At 39.7% G+C, this 19,968-nt stretch overlaps 1 long non-coding RNA gene across 1 annotated transcript; it reads left to right on the top strand.

Moving 5' to 3' along the window:
• The first annotated feature begins 798 nt into the window (after positions 1–798).
• Positions 799–17,290, top strand: LOC116541564. The gene is made up of 3 exons (XR_004264862.1): positions 799–810; positions 2,887–2,892; positions 16,719–17,290. It is a non-coding gene; the product is annotated as an uncharacterized LOC116541564 (long non-coding RNA).
• The last annotated feature ends 2,678 nt before the right edge of the window (positions 17,291–19,968 follow it).

Raw genomic sequence — 19,968 nt, 5'->3', positions numbered from 1 at the left:
CGTGAGCCACCATGCCTGGCCTCACTCTTTATTCTTTTATAATCACGACTGCAATAACTACCTTTGTACATTTCTTTTTTTTTTAATTGCATTTTAGGTTTTGGGGTACATGTGAAGAACATGCAAGATTGTTGCATAGGTATACACATGGCAGTGGGATTTGCTGACTTCTCCCTCACCTATATCTGGCATTTCTCCCCATGCCATCCCCCGCACCAATTCCGCACCCCCTGCCATTCCTCCCTATTTCACTCCAACAGACCCCAGTGTGTAGTGCTCCCCTCCCTGTGTCCATGTGTTCTCATTGTTCAACACCCGCCTATGAGTGAGAACATGCAGTGTTTGATTTTCTGCTCCTGTGTCAGTTTGCTGAGAATGATGGCTTCCAGGTTCATCCATGTCCCTACAAAGGACACGAACTTATTGTTTTTGATGGCTGTGTAATATTCCATGGTGTATATGTGCCACATTTTCCCTGTCCAGTCTATCATCGATGGGCATTTGGGTTGGTTCCAGGTCTTTGCTATTGTAAACTGTGCTGCAATGAACATTTGTGTGCATGCGTCCTTATAGTAGAACGATTTATAATCCTTTGGATATATAACCAGTAATAGGATTGCTGGGTCAAATGGAATTTCTATTTCTAGGTCCTTGAGGAATTGCCACACTGTCTTCCACAATGGTTGAACTAATTTACACTCCCACCAACAGTGTAAAAGTATTCCTATTTCTCCACATCCTCTCCAGCAGCTGTTGTCTCCAGATTTTTTAATGATCACCATTCTAACTGGTGTGAGATGGTATCTCAATGTAGTTTCGATTTGCATTTCTCTAATAACCAGTGATGATGAGCATTTCTTCATATGTTTGTTGGCCTCATGTATGTCTTCTTTTGTAAAGTGTCTGTTCATATCCTTTGCCCACTTTTGAATGGGCTTGTTTGTTTTTTTCTTGTAAAGCTGTTTTAGTTCTTTGTAAATTCTGGATATCAGCCCTTTGTCAGATGGGTAAACTGCAAAAATTTTTTCCCATTCTGTTGATTGCCAATTCACTCTAATGACTGTTTCTTTTGCTGTGCAGAAGCTGTGGAGTTTGATTAGGTTCCATTTGTCTATTTTGGCTTTTGTTGCCAATGCTTTTGGTGTTTTGGTCATGAAGTCCTTGCCTACGCCTATGTCCTGAATGATTTTGCCTAGATTTTCTTCTAGGGTTTTTATGGTGTTAGGTCTTAAGTTTAACTCTTTAATCCATCTAGAGTTAATTTTAGTGTAAGGTGTCAGGAAAGGGTCCAGTTTCCGCTTTTTGCACGTAGCTAGCCAGTTTTCCCAACACCATTTATTAAACAGGGAATCCTTTCCCCATTGCTTGTTTTTGTCAGGTTTGTCAAAGATCGGATGGTTGCAGATATGTTGTGTTGCCTCCGAGGCCTCTGTTCTGTTCCATTGGTCTATATCTCTGTTTTGGTACCAGTACCATGCTGTTTTGATTACTGTAGCCTTGTAGTATAGTTTGAAGTCCAGTAGTGTGATGCCTCCTGCTTTGTTCTTTTTGCTTAGAATTGACTTGACTATGCGGGCTCTCTTTTGGTTCCAAATGAAGTTTAAGGTGTTTTTTTCCAGTTCTGTGAAGAATGTCATTGGTAGCTTGATGGGGATAGTGTTGAATCTGTAAATTACTTTGGGCAGTATGGCCATTTTCACGATATTGATTCTTCCTAACCATGAACATGGAATGTTTCTCCATCTGTTTGTGTCCTCTCTTATTTCCTTGAGCAGTGGTTTGTAGTTCTCCTTGAAGAGGTCCTTTACGTTCCTTGTTAGCTGTATTCCTAGGTATTTTATTCTCTTTGTAGCAATTGTGAATGGCAGTTCATTCTTGGTTTGGCTCTCTTCAAGTCTGTTATTGGTGTATAGGAATGCTTGTGATTTTTGCACATTGATTTTGTATCCTGAGACTTTGCTGAAGTTGCTTATCAGTTTCAGGAGATTTTGGGCTGAGGCGATGGGGTCTTCTAGATATACAATCATGTCATCTGCAAATAGAGACAATTTGACTTCCTCCTTTCCTATTTGAATACCCTTTATTTCTTTTTCTTGCCTGATTGCTCTGGCTAGAACTTCCAGTACTATACTGAATAGGAGTGGTGAGAGAGGGCACTCTTGTCTTGTGTCAGATTTCAAAGGGAATGCTTCCAGTTTTTGCCCATTCAGTATCATATTGGCTGTTGGTTTGTCATAAACAGCTTTTATTATTTTGAGATACGTTCCATCAATACCTAGTTTATTGAGAGTTTTTAGCATAAAGGGCTGTTGAATTTTGTCAAAGGCCTTCTCTGCATCAATTGAGATAATCATGTGGTTTTTGTCTTTGGTTCTGTTTATGTGGTGAGTTACGTTTATGGACTTGCGTATGTTGAACCAGACTTGCATCCCTGGGATGAATCCTACTTGATCATGGTGGATAAGTTTTTTGATGTGCTGTAGCAATCAGCTTGCCAGTATTTTATTGAAGATTTTTGCATCTATGTTCATCATCGATATTGGCCTGAAGTTTTCTTTTCTTGTTGAGTCTCTGCCGGGTTTTGGAATCAGGATGATGTTGGTCTCATAAAATGATTTGGGAAGGATTCCCCCTTTTTGGATTATTTGGAATAGTTTCAGAAGGAATGGTACCAGCTCCTCTTTGTATTTCTGGTAGAATTTGGCTGTGAACGCATCTGGACCTGGGCTTTTTTTTGGGTGGTAGGCTCTTAATTGCTGCCTCAACTTCAGACCTTGTTATTGGTCTATTCAGGATTTTGACTTCTTCCTGGTTTAGGCTTGGGAGGAGGCAAGTTTCCAGGAATTTATTCATTTCTTCCAGGTTTACTAGATTATGTGCATAGAGTTGTTTGTAATAATCTCTGATGATGATTTGAATTTCTGTGGAATCTGTGGTGATATCCCCTTTATCCTTTTTTATTGCATCAATTTGGTTATTCTCTCTTTTCTTTTTCATTAATGTGGCTAGTGGTCTGTCTATTTTGTTGATCTTTTTGAAAAACCAGCTCCTGGATTTATCGATTTTTTGAAGGGTTTTTTGTGTCTCTGCCTCCTTCAGTTCTGCTCTGATCTTAGTTATTTCCTGTCTTCTGATAGGTTTTGAATTTTTTTGATCTTGCTCCTCTAACTCTTTCAATTTAGATGATAGGGTGTCAATTTTAGATCTCTCCCTTCTTCTCATGTGGGCACTCATTGCTATATATTTTCCTCTAGAGACTGCTTTAAATGTGTCCCAGAGATTCTGGTATGTTGTGTCTTCATTCTTGCTGGTTTCAAAGAACGTCTTTATTTCTGCCTTCATTTCATTGTTTATCCAGTCAACATTCAAGAGCAAGTTGTTCAGTTTCCATGAGGCTGTGTGGTTCTGAGTTAGTTTTTGAATTCTGAGTTCTAACTAGATTGCACCATGGTCTGAGAGACTCTTCGTTAATGATTTCCATTCTTTTGCATTTGCTGAGGAGTGATTTGCTTCCAATTATGTGGTCAATTTTAGAGTAGGTGTGATGTGGTGCTGAAAAGAATGTATATTCTGTGGATTTGGGGTGGAGAGTTCTGTAAATGTCTATTAGGTTTGCTTGTTCCAGGTCTGATTTCAAGTCCTGAATATCCTTGTTAATTTTCTGTCTGGTTGATCTAATATTGACAATGGGGTGTTAAAGTCTCCCACTATTATTGTGTGGGAGTCTAAGTCTCTTTGTAAGTCATTAAGAACTTGCCTTATGTATCTGGGTGCTCCTGTATTGGGTGTGTATATATTTAGGATTGTTAGCTCTTCTTGTTGCATTGATCCTTTTACCATTATGTAATGTCCCTCTTTGTCTCTTCTGATGTTTGTTGCTTTAAAGTCTGTTTTATCAGAGATGAGAATTGCAACTCCTGCTTTTTTTTTTTTTCTTTTTTTTTTTTTTGCTCTTCATTTGCTTGGTAAATCTTCCTCCATCCCTTTATTTTGAGCCTTTGTGTATCCTTGCATGTAAGATGGGTTTCCTGGATACAGCACACTGATGGGTTTTGGCTTTTTAATCCAATTTGCCAGTCTGTGCCTTTTGATTGGGGCATTTAGTCCATTTACATTTAGGGTTAATATTGTTATGTGTGAATTTGATACTGCCATTTTGATGCTAGCTGGCTGTTTTGCCCATCAGTTGATATAGATTCTTCATTGTGTTGATGCTCTTTACCATTTGGTTTATTTTTGGAGTGGCTGGTACTGGTTGTTCCTTCCTATGTGTACAGCCTCTTTCAGGAGCTCCTGTAAAGCAGGCCTGGTGGTGATGAAATCTCTGAGTACTTGCTTGTTCGCAAAGGATTTTATTTTTCCTTCACTTATGAAGCTTAGTTTGGCTGGATAGGAGATTCTGGGTTGAAAGTTCTTTTCTTTAAGGATGTTGAATATTGGCCCCCACTCTCTTCTGGCTTGTAGGGTTTCTGCTTAGAGATCTACTGTGAGTCTGATGGGCTTCCCTTTGTGGGTAACCTGACCTTTCTCTCTGGCTGCCGTTAGCATTTTCTCCTTCATTTCAACCCTGGTGAATCTGACGATTATGTGCCTTGGGGTTGCTCTTCTTGAGGAATATTTTTGTGGTGTTCCCTGTATTTCCTGGACTTGAATATTGGCCTGCCTTGCTAGGTTGGGGAAGTTTTCCTGGATAATATCATGAAGAGTATTTTCCAGCTTGGATTCATTCTCTTCATCACATCTGGTACACCTATCAAACGTAGATTAGGTCTTTTCACATAGTTCCACATTTCTTGGAGACTTTGTTCATTCCTTTTTACCCCGGACCAGTGTATTTTGTACGGAGAACTGCCATGCCAGGGCGCCGCAAAGCAGCTGTGCAGGCCAAAATAGCCGTGAAACTGCTGCACCGGCCAAAACAGTCGCTGGCGACCCATGGGGCTCCTCCGCCTGGGAATCTCCTGGTCTGTGGGCAATAAAAATCTGTCTGGAAATGCGGCTTCCCCTCACCCTCTGCACTTTCACTGGGAGCTGCAATCCTGAGCTGTTCCTAAACGGCCATCCTGTATATTTCTTTTATGTATTACTACCTTATTTCTCTGAAATAATGAAATTATATCAAAAGATATGTGCATTGTTATTTTTTAAAATATGTTCAAATTACTTTCCAATAAGGGGTTTGCCACTCACATACCTACAAACAATAAATGAAAGAACGGATTTGTCCTATGCCACCTCAAGCTTTGGCAATCATCAATCATTTATGTTTTGCCAATCCATTGAGTAAAAATGGCATTCCATTTTTTCAATTTCCATTTTTCTGATTTCCATAAGAAGATCTTCCCCTCCCCAGGAGTATATATGCTAATACTTGGATGTTTTTTTGAATTCTTAATTTTATTTTGTTAAATACTATAAAATGGAGAAATAGGATATATCTTGACATGATCACTCAATTGGCTTCTGGAGATGTGGTCTTCTTGATATCACTCTAACATAACCTGGTTTTTTCAGCCCAAGCAACAGGCAAATAAATAATTATTCCATCCCTCCTCCCCCAAAAAACAGGTCGGTAAATATCAATAAGATAACTGAACTAAATAAAGTATACATCCTTTAGTGAAGGTGCAAGAAGTAGCATTAAAAATAGAAAAAGCAAGCAGTTAAAAGTCCAGGATGTTGACACTCAATCTCCACATGAGTGTCTAGACCTGATTCACCATTGAATCCTCACAGCACCCCTCCCAGGGACTTGTACAAAGTAAACACTTCAACAAGTATGTTTTTAGTGGTTGGATGGATGGATGGATGAAAGAATGTGTCTCAAATAAACCTTTAACAAACACATCTCCATTTATAAAATTAAGAACAAATGTGAAGGAAATCATGCTCAAAATTAAAACTCCTACAAATATAGTCTATATGCAATTAGTAGTTTACATTTCACTCATCTATGTAACAAAATCTATCACAGCATAATTAAATTGCTTTCACAGAAACATTTTCCACTTCAAGTATCAATCAAAGAACTCTTAAGTAGTGGCCATCTGAGGCAGAATTCATTGAGTCCAAAGGAAATCTATTTACCCTGTCTGGTCACTGATTGGCAAAAATTAGTCAATCCTGATATGAATGTCGTGACAATATTAGAAACCGTGATATTACAGATGGCAAAAAGGCTTTCTAAACATTTCCACATCTGATTCTCACATCCATTCTACAGATGAAGAAACTGAGTTCAAAACAAGTTAAATGAATGGCCTGGCCTGAACAATGAAACCAAGATTTAAATCAAGGGTTTTCCCTCTGCGAATCCCATTCTCTTGTTATTTGAGTAAATATATTCACCACCAACACCACAATCCTCATTTCCTAGCAAAGATGGAAAATAAAATTATGTGATGATTGTCCCCTGAAGGGACAGTTATTTTTTACCTTCCAGGGATCTACACTTGAGCTCTCTTCTCTGTTTCATAAAACCCACAGATTATCTTTAGATGGGACCAGAATCTTTGCCTTTCAATACATGGGCATAGTTGAATTTTAAGCAGCAGAGACTTGTGTTTAAGCAGCAGATCCTACACCATGGTTATACCTCCACATTAGGGAGGTAGGAGGAAGACTGAACTCAGACAAGTGCAGGATTCTTCTGAAATAATTGTAAGAAGTAAGAATGTTGTTGGTCCATGAACTCCAAGTGCAAAAGAATTATGACTTTCTATCAGTGAGCTTTGGGCAAGGTGAGGCTAGGGTGCAGCTATACATCTTGCTGACATCTGTTAAAATGTCTTCACTACTGATTTGTGTTATCAGATTATGCAAGTCACTGCTGGGCCATTCTTCACACCCACAAGCCTCCTTTGGATATGACCTCTGCTACCTCCCACCCCTCTGTCACATCCACTTCACAGTGATACCCAAGACACCCTGTCCCTCTTCCTTTCTCTCCCTCTCTCCTCTCTCTCTCTCTCTCTCTCTCTCTCTAGATTCCCAAGCACTCTCAGAAATGGATATTCTCTTCCAGGCTACTCTAGGCCCTTTACACCCCACCACACAGCAACTTCCAGTTTTAGGTCTTGCACTTCCCCAGTTCCTAGCAAGGAAAGAAAACCCCTAAACCAGTAATTCTCAACAAGGACTGTTCCCATCCCCCATGGGATATTTTGCAAATTTGTGGACATGTTAATTGGTTGTCACAATTATGGGAGTAGTATTACCCATGAATTTCATTTCACTTCAGGATAGTAAAGAGAAGTTCATAAAATATTTACTACATAAAGGAGTTGTTAGTTTTAATAGGGTTGAGGATCACTGCCTTCAACTGACTGTTCTGTCCTCTTCCCAGGATACACTGAAGAAGGATAACCACAGAGCCCTATGTTCTTGGGACCTTCACCCTCTTTTTAATCCCATTTACCCTCAGCTCTCCCTTCCTCCAGTCTGGGGAAATCCTATCCAATACTAGTGTACAGAAAGCCCATTTGTGACTCTCTCTGACTTCACTATTCCTTTAAGGTAAATGGGAGTGAAAAGAGGGTAAAGGTCCCAATAACAGGGCTCTGTGGTTACCCCTCTTCAGTGTATCCTGGGATGAGGGCAGAAGAACAGTCAGTTGAAGGCAGTGATCCCTTCACAGTCTCAGCGTTTTATAACCAAAACCTGGCCAATGTTTTTGCTGCCATTTGCCTTACCTGAGGCAAAGATGCTTCAGGTTCCAGCTGCCCCAAAAGTTCCCAGGTAAGGGATGTGCTACGAAAAACATACCTGCTAGTATTTCCAAACATTATTCCACCACATAATCAAGAAAAGACCTGGTTACCAAGTGGTCATTTGAACCAGGACCCAGAATGGTTTTATGGCCACAATACTGGCTAGTTACTGAAGTGTATACAAAGCTGCTAGATGAATCTGACATTACTAAAAGCTGCAGCCCCATCAAAAGACAGCAGACTCCTAAGCAAGAGGATTCTATCAAGCATCAAGCCTGCACCTCCCTACCCTCTTCACCCAGAGCACTCTTATTTGCCTTCAGGGCCTTGCCACTAACTCTCCTGATCCTATTTACACAGAATCAATTGTTCCTGCTTCTGCTTCCCCTTGGCCCTTTTTAGAGTTCAGATCTAATGTGCTATATGCGGTAAGAGAATAGGATTACCTCTGCATGTCTCCCTCTAGACTCAGAGCTTCCTTTGGGCAGAGGCCTTGTCATATTCACTCCTATATTGCCAAACTTAAGCACTGTACCCCTAGTTTAGCCCCCAGCATCCAAGGGCTAAAAAAGAAAAAAAGAATCTAGTGCAACAGGCAGGACAGCTCTGCACCCATCTAAGAAATAACATGTTTCTTAGTGTTTCTCGCCACATTAATGTGGGTCAGCCCCAGCTACAGGGGTTGATGGAAAATGTTAGGAGATCCCTTGCCCCACTTCTTGGGATCACCCCGGAAGTCCTGTGAAAATTCATGCAGACCAGAACAATTGAGGCAGATCTCTTGTTCTTGTTGTTGTAGGTGCAACTGGCTGGGGCCAGCACTGCAGATGATAAAAGAACTTACCAAGACAGTTATGGGTAAAGACAGCTGATTTACTAGAGAAAGTACAAAGATATATGGCAAGAAAGTAATGGGCAGCCCAGCACAGAAGGGACTGTCTGCCAACAGGCAGGGGCTGGAGGGAAGTTTTATAGGGTCGTGCTGGAGGGGCTACATGCAGATACGGTGTACAGATAAGGTACTACTGCTGGAGCTACAGGCAGAATGAGGTATTTTGGAACAGGAGGTTGTGCCAGCGGGTTGTCTGTGATTAGCAGTCACTCAGGTCCCTACCTGGGACCCCTGCCTTGTTGCTTACTTATTAAGGCTCCACAGTTGTTCAGTTCTTAGTGGAATGGATAAACTATCTAATTTATAGAGCCCAGTATAGAATAAAAATGCAGGGCCCTTTGTTCAAAAAGTATGAAGAATTTCAAGATGATGACAACAGAGCATAAAACCAACCAGGAGGCCCTATGCCACTGCACAGGTCACATGCCCATGAAGTCGGCTGTGCTAGTGGGTATCCCACCCATACTCCCAGCCCCAGAGCACAGGTGGTCTGCTCAGAACCATGGGACTTCCCTGTACCCTTGCCTGTTATAACAGGGGCCCATGTCCTGAGGCCACAGTACCCAGGTCCACCCCCATGGGCATAAAACTGGGACACTGCATTAGGGGCTGGATGTCTGCCACACAGAAATGCATGTCTCCCATCTCTCACCTCCCAGAATGAACTCTTCCTGTCTCTGGCACACAGAACTCTTTCATCCCAGAGAGGAAGCCAGGCCCCTCTCCAGGCAGAAGGACCACCCTCCCTTTCTCCACTTCAGAGCCTTTTTCTTGACGAGCCTCTCTTTCCTAACAAAGGACTGATGTGAGGGATTTTTCTTCACAGAGACCCCCTTAAATGTAAAGAAATAGTGTAAGAGGATCCTAAACCCAGAATATAAACCAAGGAGACAAGGTGGGCAACTCAGCCTTATTATACGGAGATGATGGCAAGCTATAGGTATGAGGAATGAATACGCAACACACCCATCCAAAGGGATGACCACAGTGGTGTGCTGGTAAACGTTTAACCGGCTTACCAAGAGAAAAAAAATCTGACTTACAGCATTTTCATGTTATTAATACTCTCACCATGGCTGATTTCAATGATCTCACCCTACCAATGTAAAGTTGCTAAACACAGAATTGAGAAGACATGCACAAAAATCTCTCTCAAAAGCCAGAGCGAGCCAGGTCCAGCATGTCACAGAGCAGCCACCACTGGCTCCAGCCCAGCGTTAGCATGTGGACTGAGGCTGGCAAATCTAAACTTTCGAGAGACTGAAAATCAAATTTTCATGTTTGATGTCTTTGTTTCTAAATATTGTCTACTAGTTCACATCCCTTTCAAACGCACTGGAGGTTGAAGTCGTGCAGGCCCATGTGTCCCTGAGTTTGGAATTCTGACCTGGCCCAGAGAACCCTTGTGATGAGATACAAGGGGAAGTTTTGCCTATAGTCCTTCATATCTTCTACATTCGAAAACAAAACATTAACATTTCAAAAGATTACCCTACTCTACTGGGGCTGACTCTTGTGCATCCCACAGAACATTCTGGGTCTTGTGATTACCCTGCCAGAACCATTCCTAGACACCAAAGTGAAAGACCTTAAAGGTAGGGATGAATTCTTTTGTATCTCCTCAATGATATCTACAATATTGGGAAAGTATGAAAATAATTGATGGCAATAATAATGGTTGATGATGAAATGCTTTTAAGAGCATGAGTCTCCAAGTTCTGCTGGATCGTCAGGCCTCTGTTTTGGCCTTTTCCTCATTTCCTGTCATTTCTGATGATACTTTATGTATGTTCCATGCCAATCAGCAGCTCCAGGAGATGGATGGCTATGGGAGCAAAGATAACAGGCAGAAGCAGTGAGAATTTTCTCTTGCCTGCAGCAGATAGATTTTTCAAGCCTGAAACATCGCAGAAACAGAATGATTTTTTAGATGCCCTTCCTTTTATTTTCATTCATTTACTTTTTGTGGGCTTTTTTTTTTAATTGCTCATTTTGCTTAAGGAGCCTCAAGGCAAGAGTGCAACAGAGTATCATTAATTAAAATATTTAAAATTATAGCAATGGTGACAAAGCTCCCAAATAAGCCCGGGCAGCACCGACAGCAAACACAATTCTTATCCATAATAAGAGCCAAATCATCACTACCGCTCTCTATTCACAAACAATGCATTCTTCCTGGAGTGCTAAGTGGCTGTGACAATGAGCAAATCATGACTACCTAATGTGAGGCTAGACGGGATCTCTGGGGTGGCTCTTGATCTTTGCAGAAACCTTGCCATTCCTCCTCCTTCAGCCTTGCCTCACATGAGGATTTTGGGGGCAGAAAGCTGCTGTGTGACGGCCACTCACTTCCCTTCCCAGCTTTTCTCCAGAACCCCAGGAGGATAAGCAGCATTGAACCACCCAGGGCCTGGTGTTTCAGTGGGTACACCATTAACATGTTAATGCTTTTCCTGCACCTGGAAGACCCCTCTGTAGGAAAGGATTCCCATTAAAAAAACAAACCTGCAAGAGTAGAAATGGTAATAATTTATGTGAAAACTTTTAGATACAGGAACATATAGAAGATTACCAATGCTATCCCAAATGATGAAGAGAATTCTTCACCCATTCATTTATTCATTCATTCATTCATTCAAAATTTATTGAGAACCCAGTATATACCAGATTCTAGGCCAGGTCTTTTTCTAAGCACCCAGGGATGCTGAGATGGAAGACTTGGTCTGCATCTTCAGAAAGCTCAGAGTTTAATGGGAGAGATGCAGACAGTTACAATACAATGAAGGTCCCATGGGATGGGAGCAAAGCAGAAGAATACCCAGCCCACTGCAGGAGGAAAACTAGGGGGCCGAAGAGAACTTTTCATGGGAGGGGATGCCTAACTTGAATTCTAAAGGTACTCATAAAAAAATATTATTGGTGCCTCTTCCATATCTCCTTGGCACTTAACAAGTCCCTGAAGACCCAACTTGCAACTTCCAACTTCCAACTTCCAACTGCCATTCCCGGCAACTCTGAGCCTAAGGGTTTCCTTCAGCTGCCACGTGAGCTCTGCCTGCTGGAGTAGCAGGCCAGAAGTGCCAAAGGGTTAATCTTTCTTGGGGGCAGTCCTCTACTAATGGCTGATGGAAATTAGTGGATATTCTAGGACCTCATTCCACAGGTAGAATAACTCAGAGGACAGGTGGGCACTATTTCCCAGAGTTCCCCAGAGGGATTAAGTCAGTTCCCATAGGAATAATGTGCTTCCTCCACTGCCTTTACATTCCTGTCTCTTACCACGGCACTTCCCCAGTCTCCTGCCACTGTCTCATAGATCACTTCTTAAGTGAATTACTTGCACTAAAAATTTGTGTCTCATGAGTTACAGGGAGCAACAAGGGGAATGTCCAGACAGAGGCAGGACATAGATATGAACTGAGTAAGGATGAATTACAGTTAGGTGAGAGAAGAGCTGGTCCCTGCAGTAGTGACAGCCAAGGTTACAGATGCTTCTTAATATTTTGGGTTGTTTTCCATCTGTGCCTTTGTACAAGGAATATTCATATATACCATACACATTCAGGTTAAATATACAAAGTTGCTAACTTTGCCCCTTCATACCACTCTAGGTGTCTTTCCGGTTTCCTCTTCTCATTTCATCCCATCTCAATTAAGTGATCTGGCTCCAAATACTTTTTCTTGGGGCAAGTGACCTGAAAGCCCCATATGACATCCTTATAGCCATTATCCTAATTCCAGTGCATTGGCATAAGAACTGTTGGCCAGTCCCCAAAATGGCTCCCACTAACCCTACTGCACCCCAATATGCATAGCTTGTGCAAAATACACTCTCACATTGTTTCAAGGTTGGTCTGTATGACAAAAAGAATATGAGAAAAATGACAGCAGGTGACTTTCAAGGCTAGGTTATCAAAGCTGTTGTGATTTCTGCCTTTCTTTCTCACTTGGATCACTCACTTGGAAAAGCCAGCTGCCATATTGTGAGGATCCTCAAGCAGCTCTACGATGAGGTCTATGTGGTGAGAAATAAAGGCCTCCTTCCAAAAGCCAGCCGAAACCTGAGGCCTCCAGCCCACAGCTGTATGAGTGAGTCCCAGGCCGTATCTTGACATTAACTTCATAAAACCCTCTGAGCCAAAACCACCCAGGTATCCAAACCCAAATGCCTAACTCTCAGAAGCTGCGTTGTGTGAGATAAGAAATATTTGTTGTTTTAAGACACAAAGCTGTGGGGTAAGTTGTTATGCAGCAATAGATAACTAATACAGTGTCACATCTCCACTTTTTACCCAACCTAACCATACCTCTCAATCAAGGTAAATAAGAAAGGAGGAAAGAATTATAGCAAGAGATGATAAACTTCATTTTGGACACCTTGAGGAATATCCAAAAGGAAATGATAGGAGATCAGCATTTGGAAATATGAACCTGATGTCAACGCAGGAAAAAACTAGGGCTGGAGCTCCAGTATATACTGATGAGTTGTCAGATATGAGGACAGCAAAAACACTGTTGTGAAGAAAAAGGCCCAGGAAGTACCTATGCGGTGTAAATTGTTCAAATTTTCCCTCTCAGAAACACTGGTATGGTGGGAAGGGGAAGGTAGAGTTAGTCCGTTCTGACGGTTGGGTTAACAAGAAACCAAACCTGTGATAGGTTTTTCTGCTTTAAAGATTAAAAAATTCAAAAGTCCCAAGGGGGCCAGTATTAGCTACTTATTGCTGCATAGCAATTTATTCCGTTACTTAGTGGCTTAAAATAATAAATATTTATTATCTTACACAGTTTCTGTGAATCTGAAATTCAGAAGCTGCTTATCTGGGTGGTTCTGTAAATGTGTACAAGAGCATTTATCATAATGTTGTCTATAATAGCAAAATATTAGAAACCATCCAAATGTGCAACAATAGGAAATAATCAAAAACTCTGTATCAGCTAAAAATGAGGTTTAAGAACTTTTGGTAACATGGGAAACTGCCCATAATATACTGAAAAAGGCATGTTGTAAAAGTGTACAGTATAAACCCAATTTTATTAAAATTTTTAAGGTATATTAAAAAACTAAAAGTCCATGTGCCAAAATGGTAATGGAACTTACATAAGTTATCTATTGGTGAATAACAGACCTCCTCGGAAATTAGTAGCTTAAAAAAATAACCTTTAATTTGTTCATGATTCTGCAATCTAGATAGTTCTGCTGATGTCTCCTGGGGACACCTATGCAGTTGCTATCGCTTGGTAGCTTGACTGAGGCTAGAAACCAAAGAGGGCTTCACTCACAGGTCTGGCCCCTCAACTAGGATGGCTGGAACAGCTAGGGACTGCATGAATATCTCCTTTCCTTCTCCTTCTCCTCCTCCTTCTCTTCCTCTGTCTCTGTCTTTTTATCTCTCTTGCTGGCTCTCACTCTCACTCTCTCTCTCCATGGTCTTTCCAGAAGGGCAGCCAGACCTCTTCACACAAATTGGCTCATATAATTGTGGGGGTTGCCAAGTCTAAAATCCATAGGATAGGCCCCACAGGCTGAAAATTTAGATAAGGGTTATGGTGCAGTCTTGTTTTTTTTAATTGACACATTGTAATTGTACACTTTTATGGGGTGAAATTTGATGTTTTGATACATGTATGTGTTGTATAATGATCAAATCACAGTATTTGGCATTACCATCACCTCATGCACTCATCATTTCCTTGTGGTGATAACATTCAAAAGCCTCACTTCCGGCTATTTTACAACATTCCATATCTTACTGTTAAGCCTCATCACTCTACTGTGCAATAGAACACCAGAACCTATTCCTCCTACCTAATCGTAATTTTGTACCAATAGACCAACATCTCCCCATCCTCCCCTCTTCTTGCCCCTCCCAGTTTCTGGTAATCACTGTTCTGCTCTGTCTGTAATATCAACTTTTTCTTTTAGTGTCCAATAATAAATGAATGGATAAAGAAAATGTGGTATATGGACACAGGGAGGGGAACATCACACACCAGGGCCTGTTAGGGGGTGGAGGGGCTAGGGGAGGGATAGCAGCGGGGTGGGGGGATTGGGGAGGGCTAACATTAGGAGAAATGCCTCAGGTAGATGATGGAGGGATGGATGCAGCAAACCACCATGGCACGTGTATACTGATGTAACAAACCTGCATGTTCTGCACATGTACCCCAGAACTTAAAGTATAATATGAAAAAAAAAAGAAAATGTGGTGTATATATACACAATGGAATACTATTCAGCCATAAGAAAGAGTGAAATCCTGAAATTCACCACAACATGTATGAACCTGGAGGGTATAGTGTTAAGTGATATAAGCCAGACACAGAAAGGCAAATACCACATGACCTCACTCATAGATGTTGTAGTCTTGAGTCTGAATTCCTCAGGGCAACGGGCTGGAAACTCAAGCAGGGCATCTATGTTATAATATTGAAGGAATTATTTCTTCCTAGGAAAACCTCAGTCTTTGTTCTTAAGACCTTCAATTGATCGGATAATGGTAATTTGTGATAGGTAATCTGTTTTACTAAAAGTCTACTGATTTAAATGTTAATCACATTTAGAAAATCCCTTCACAAAAACATCTAGACTAGCGTTTGACCAAACAACCAGGCACCGTTGCCTAGTCAAGTTGGTGCATAAACTTACCTATCATACATGGCCAAGCTCAGAGTCATTGTTGGAGGGGGCTACACAAGGGCATGGATACCCAGAAGCATTGGTCATTAGGAGCCACCAACAGCAAATATATCTGGATGGCAGGTTTTTCCTTTTCTTATGTATGTTTTTCCTTTTCTTCTCTATGTTTCAAATGTTCTGCAAAGAGCACGTATAACATTTTGGGACAATAATAAATGTTATCATTTACAGACGTTATTTTTAAAATGTAAGATACACAGAAAAGTACAAATCAAATCATAAGAATTCTTATATATCAGAAATGATCAGGGTTAACATTTTGTGATCTTCCTGCAGACTCCCTTTGATACTTATGCAGACATTAGGATAGAAAGAGAGGGTGGAAAAGATGAGAGGGACAGAGAGATTTCTAAAACTGAGATAATCTTATAAATGCTATTTGCAAATTTAATTTTTTTCTTGAATGTAACAGAAGAGAAAAAAAGAGAATTTGTAAGATTTATAGTATATCAAATAAATATTTCTCCATCCCTAAGAGATATTACTACTTACAAATTACTCTAAGGTTAAAAAAAAGAAAATATTATGAAAACTATTAGGAAGTTGCAGCTATATTTTTTTAAGTAGAATTTTAAGTAGTTGACTAACTCGCTGTTACAAGAAGCATGGAGGGGATAATACTTACACACTTCCACCTTCCCTTCCTCACCTTCCAACCAGATTGGCTTTGCCTTGCCAGAGTTTATAATAGCAGCATTCTATTCTGCAACCATAATTTGCCTAGAACAGTAGTTCTTTATTTAAAGAACTCACTGCTCAACACCAGGCTCTTTTTACAGCCTTGCCAAACCTGATCTCATCACCAAAGGGCTTTGGCTTTATGTAAGCAGGTTTTGTAGATGTACCACTCCACTCCCACTGTTATTTCATATTTAAGACTGCTTATCTGTTGCCTTCATACACGGACAACTGCTTGGATGCATATAATTTTCTGAGGCCTCTCCAAGCCTCAGAACTGTATAAATATTGCTCCATTATCTTTGAACACAGAAAATTACCATAGTGTATCTGAGGATGCGCTAATTTTTCCCACTGTCAGAGACTACTTTGTACCTAGATGCCTGAGGAATGCCTTCTTTATTCTTTAAGTTTAATAATTCAACCTAGAAAAATCCCTGATGTCTGTCATTCTGAGTTTGTTTTTCATGGCATGCAAGGTACCCTTCCTAACTACAGATCTGAGTCTTCTCTGAATTCTTCCTCGGTCCTTTTGTTGGATTTTTTCCTGCAGGGACGTCAATTATCTTATTTTGAATCATCTTTGTTTCTCTTTCTCTTCTAATTATTTAATTTCTTTTTCTTCTGCATTCAGTGTGATTATCTCTAGCTTTCCTTTCATACCATTAATTCAGTTTTTAGCTGTGTCTATTCTGTTCCTTGCTATTTTATGTTACTTTATTTCAATTCATTTCCTTAGATCTGCAATCTCCTTTTACAACTCATTCTGTTGTTTTATCATCTCATCTTTGAGCTCTTGTTTTATTACATTTATATTTCTACTAATTTATTCTCTACAGGAAAACATTCATGAGGAAGCCACTTTTATCACCCAATTTATGTTTCTTCTAGATTGGGTTCTGGACTTTTCCATACCATGCCTGACTTTTCCATATCATGCCTGACTTTTTGACTAATTGATTTTCCTGTAGTATGTCTGCCTAGTTGCTCTGTCATTTCTTTTCATCTTGCTTATGCTTAATATAAACATTTCTGTCTCTGACAGTCTTCTCTCCCCTATACATTCACCTTCCCCTACTTTGAACTTCATTCTGAGGCCTGGATGTTGTCAGTCTAGCCATTTTTCTGTAGCCTGAGAGAAGCCAGAGCTCAGCCAGGAATTAGTTTTGCTCTTGTTGAGGAATCTGTGCTCCAAGAGCACAGTGCCTTGTGTCTAGGAGACCACTAAATGCCTAGGACCAGGGCCCACTGCCTACAGCCACAAGAGTGACCGACCCACCCCATGGGCTTTGGCTCATCCTCCATCCAAGCCCAATGTCTTGGATGATAACAAGCCCTCTACCCTGCTAGTAGGATTGCAAACTGATAACTATCTTTCCAGAAAACAATTTGGCAATAGGTATGAATATCTTAATATTTGTAACTCTGATCCATAATATCTCTTCTGAGATTCTAGTTGGAAAAAAAGAAAGAAAATACTCAATTGCAAAAAAAATTCTTTGGAGCATCATAGATAATGGCAACAAATTGGAAACAAGTTAAATGTTCAGCATAGAGGCATATTGTGATAAAGGTTACAGCAAAAAAAATAAGGTTTATGAAGAGATTTTAAAGATATGACTAAATTCCTATAACGTTATACAGAGTAAAAAATCATAATACTAAATTAAACATATGGTAACATCTCAATTATGTTTTCAAAAGGCATAGGAACCACACCTAGGAAGAACCACTAGACCAAAACTCCAGGAGTTCAGGAACCATGACTGTTTTGTTCACTCCTATGTAACCAGAACCTAACATAGTGCTTGGCACATAACAGACACAATGAATATTTATGAATAAATGAGTAAAATTAATTCAAAGCAAAATAAATGTATCTCAGGTCTCAATAACAAGAATAATTTTGTTTCTGACTGGCTTTGACTTTATAGATTTTTGATCTTGCTTTGACTAGTTGAAATTATGACACATTTGATCTAGCTGGGATAGAGACTCTTACAAAATACATTTTGTATGTCGCCATCTCATTTTCCCTACCCCTATTTTCTCTTTGACAGGAACCATTTTTCAAAAAAGCAGCCTTGTTGAGATATAATTTATATACCATACCATTTACCCATTGTATGTGTACATTTTAATAATATTTAGTAACTTTATAGCATTATCAAAACCTAGTTTTAGAACAGTCTCAATACCACCCAAAATTCCTTCAGGCTCATTTGCAGTCAATCTCTATACCCTCCCGCTACTCCAAAGAACAACTGATTAGCCTTCTGCCTATATAATTGTCTTAACTGCATATTTTATACAAATGAAATCATACAATATGAAGTCTTTAGCAATTAGCTTATTTCACTTAATGCTTTTGAGTTTCATCCATGTTGTAGCTTGTATCAATACATCACTCCTTTTCATTGCTGAATAGCATTCCATTGTATGGATAAACCAAATTGTGTTTAGCCAGTAGATGGACATTTGGGTTGTTTCCAGTTAGAGGCTTTATGAATAATATTGCTAAGAACGCTCTCATGTAAGTCTTTGTGTATACACATGTTTTCATTTCTCATGAGTAGACTCCTAGGCATAGAAATGCTGGCTCATATGGTATGTTTCTATTTAACTTTTTTAAAATGCCAAAGTTTTTTCCAAAGAGGCTGTACCACTTTATATCCCACTAGCAATGTAGGAGTGTTCCATTTTCTCCACACCCTGGCCAATACTTCGAATCATCTATTTTCCTTGATTGTAGCCATTCTAGTGGTTATATAGAGATACCACATTTAATTTTTAATTTGTACACCCCTATTGACTAATAATGTTGATCACTTTTTCATGTAATTGGCAATCACTTATTCTTTAGTGAAATTCCTATGTCTTTCTCCATTTTTTAGTTGACTTTTCTCATTATCAAGTTTTAAGAGTTCTTTATATATTATGGATAGAAATCCTTTATTAAATATACTATATGCAAGTATTTTCTCCACGTCTGTGGCTTGTCCTTGCATTTTTCTTTTTCTTTATTTTATTTTACTTGATGGTGTGTTGTAAAGTGCAAAATAGTTTTCATCTTTAATGATGTCTAATTTATCATTTTGTTCTTGTTTACCTTAAGTTTTTGATGTTATATTCAAGAACTCTTTGCCTAACCCAATATCACAAATATTTTTTGTGATTTCTTTTAAAAGTTTTCTAGTTTATCTCCTATATTCAGATTTTTTAGCATTTCAGTTAATTTGTATATTGTATAAGGTAAGTGTCTAAGTCCATTTTTATTTTTTCAGGTGGATATTTAGTTGTCCTAGTACCATTTGTTGGAAAGACTATTCCTTCATCATTAAATTATCTTGATACCTTTTTTTGAAAATCAATTGACCATAAATGTAAGAAGTCTCAGTTTTGTTTCATTGATCTACATGCCTGTTCTTATACCAATACCACACTGTCTTGATTACTGAAACTTTTTTTTTTTTTTTGAGACGGAGTTTTGTTCTTGTTGCCCAAGCTGAAGTGTGATGGTGCAATCTCAGCTCACTGCAAACTCCACCTCCCAGGTTCAAGCGATTCTCCTGTCTCAGCCTCCTGAGAAGCTGGGATTACAGGCACTCACCATTACACCTGGCTAATTGTTGGTATTTTTAGTGAGACAGGGTTCCATCATGTTGGCCAGGCTGGTCTCAAACCCCGATCTCAGGTGATCTGCCTACCTCAGCCTCCCAAAGTGCTGTAATTACAGGCATGAGCCACCGCAACCGGCTGATTATTGTGACTTTACATTAAGCTTAGAAATCAGGTAATATTAGTTTTCCAATTTGGTCCTTCTTTTTCAAAATTGGGTTTGCCATTTTAGGTCTTTATATTTCCATATAAATGTTAGGATTTTCTTGATGTCAAGATACTACTGTAATAGACAAAGTTCCAAATCAAGTAAGCCTCTTCTGGAAGTGGTAGCAAAACAATTGGATTTCATGGCCTCTCCTACCCTATCC

Source organism: Sapajus apella, unplaced genomic scaffold, assembly GCF_009761245.1.
Source record: "Sapajus apella isolate SASKATOON/1434 unplaced genomic scaffold, GSC_monkey_1.0 scaffold4, whole genome shotgun sequence".
In the NCBI taxonomy this organism is placed as follows: domain Eukaryota; kingdom Metazoa; phylum Chordata; class Mammalia; order Primates; family Cebidae; genus Sapajus; species Sapajus apella.
The sequence above is the reverse complement of the archived record's forward strand: the minus strand, read 5'-3'. Positions and strand labels throughout refer to the sequence as shown.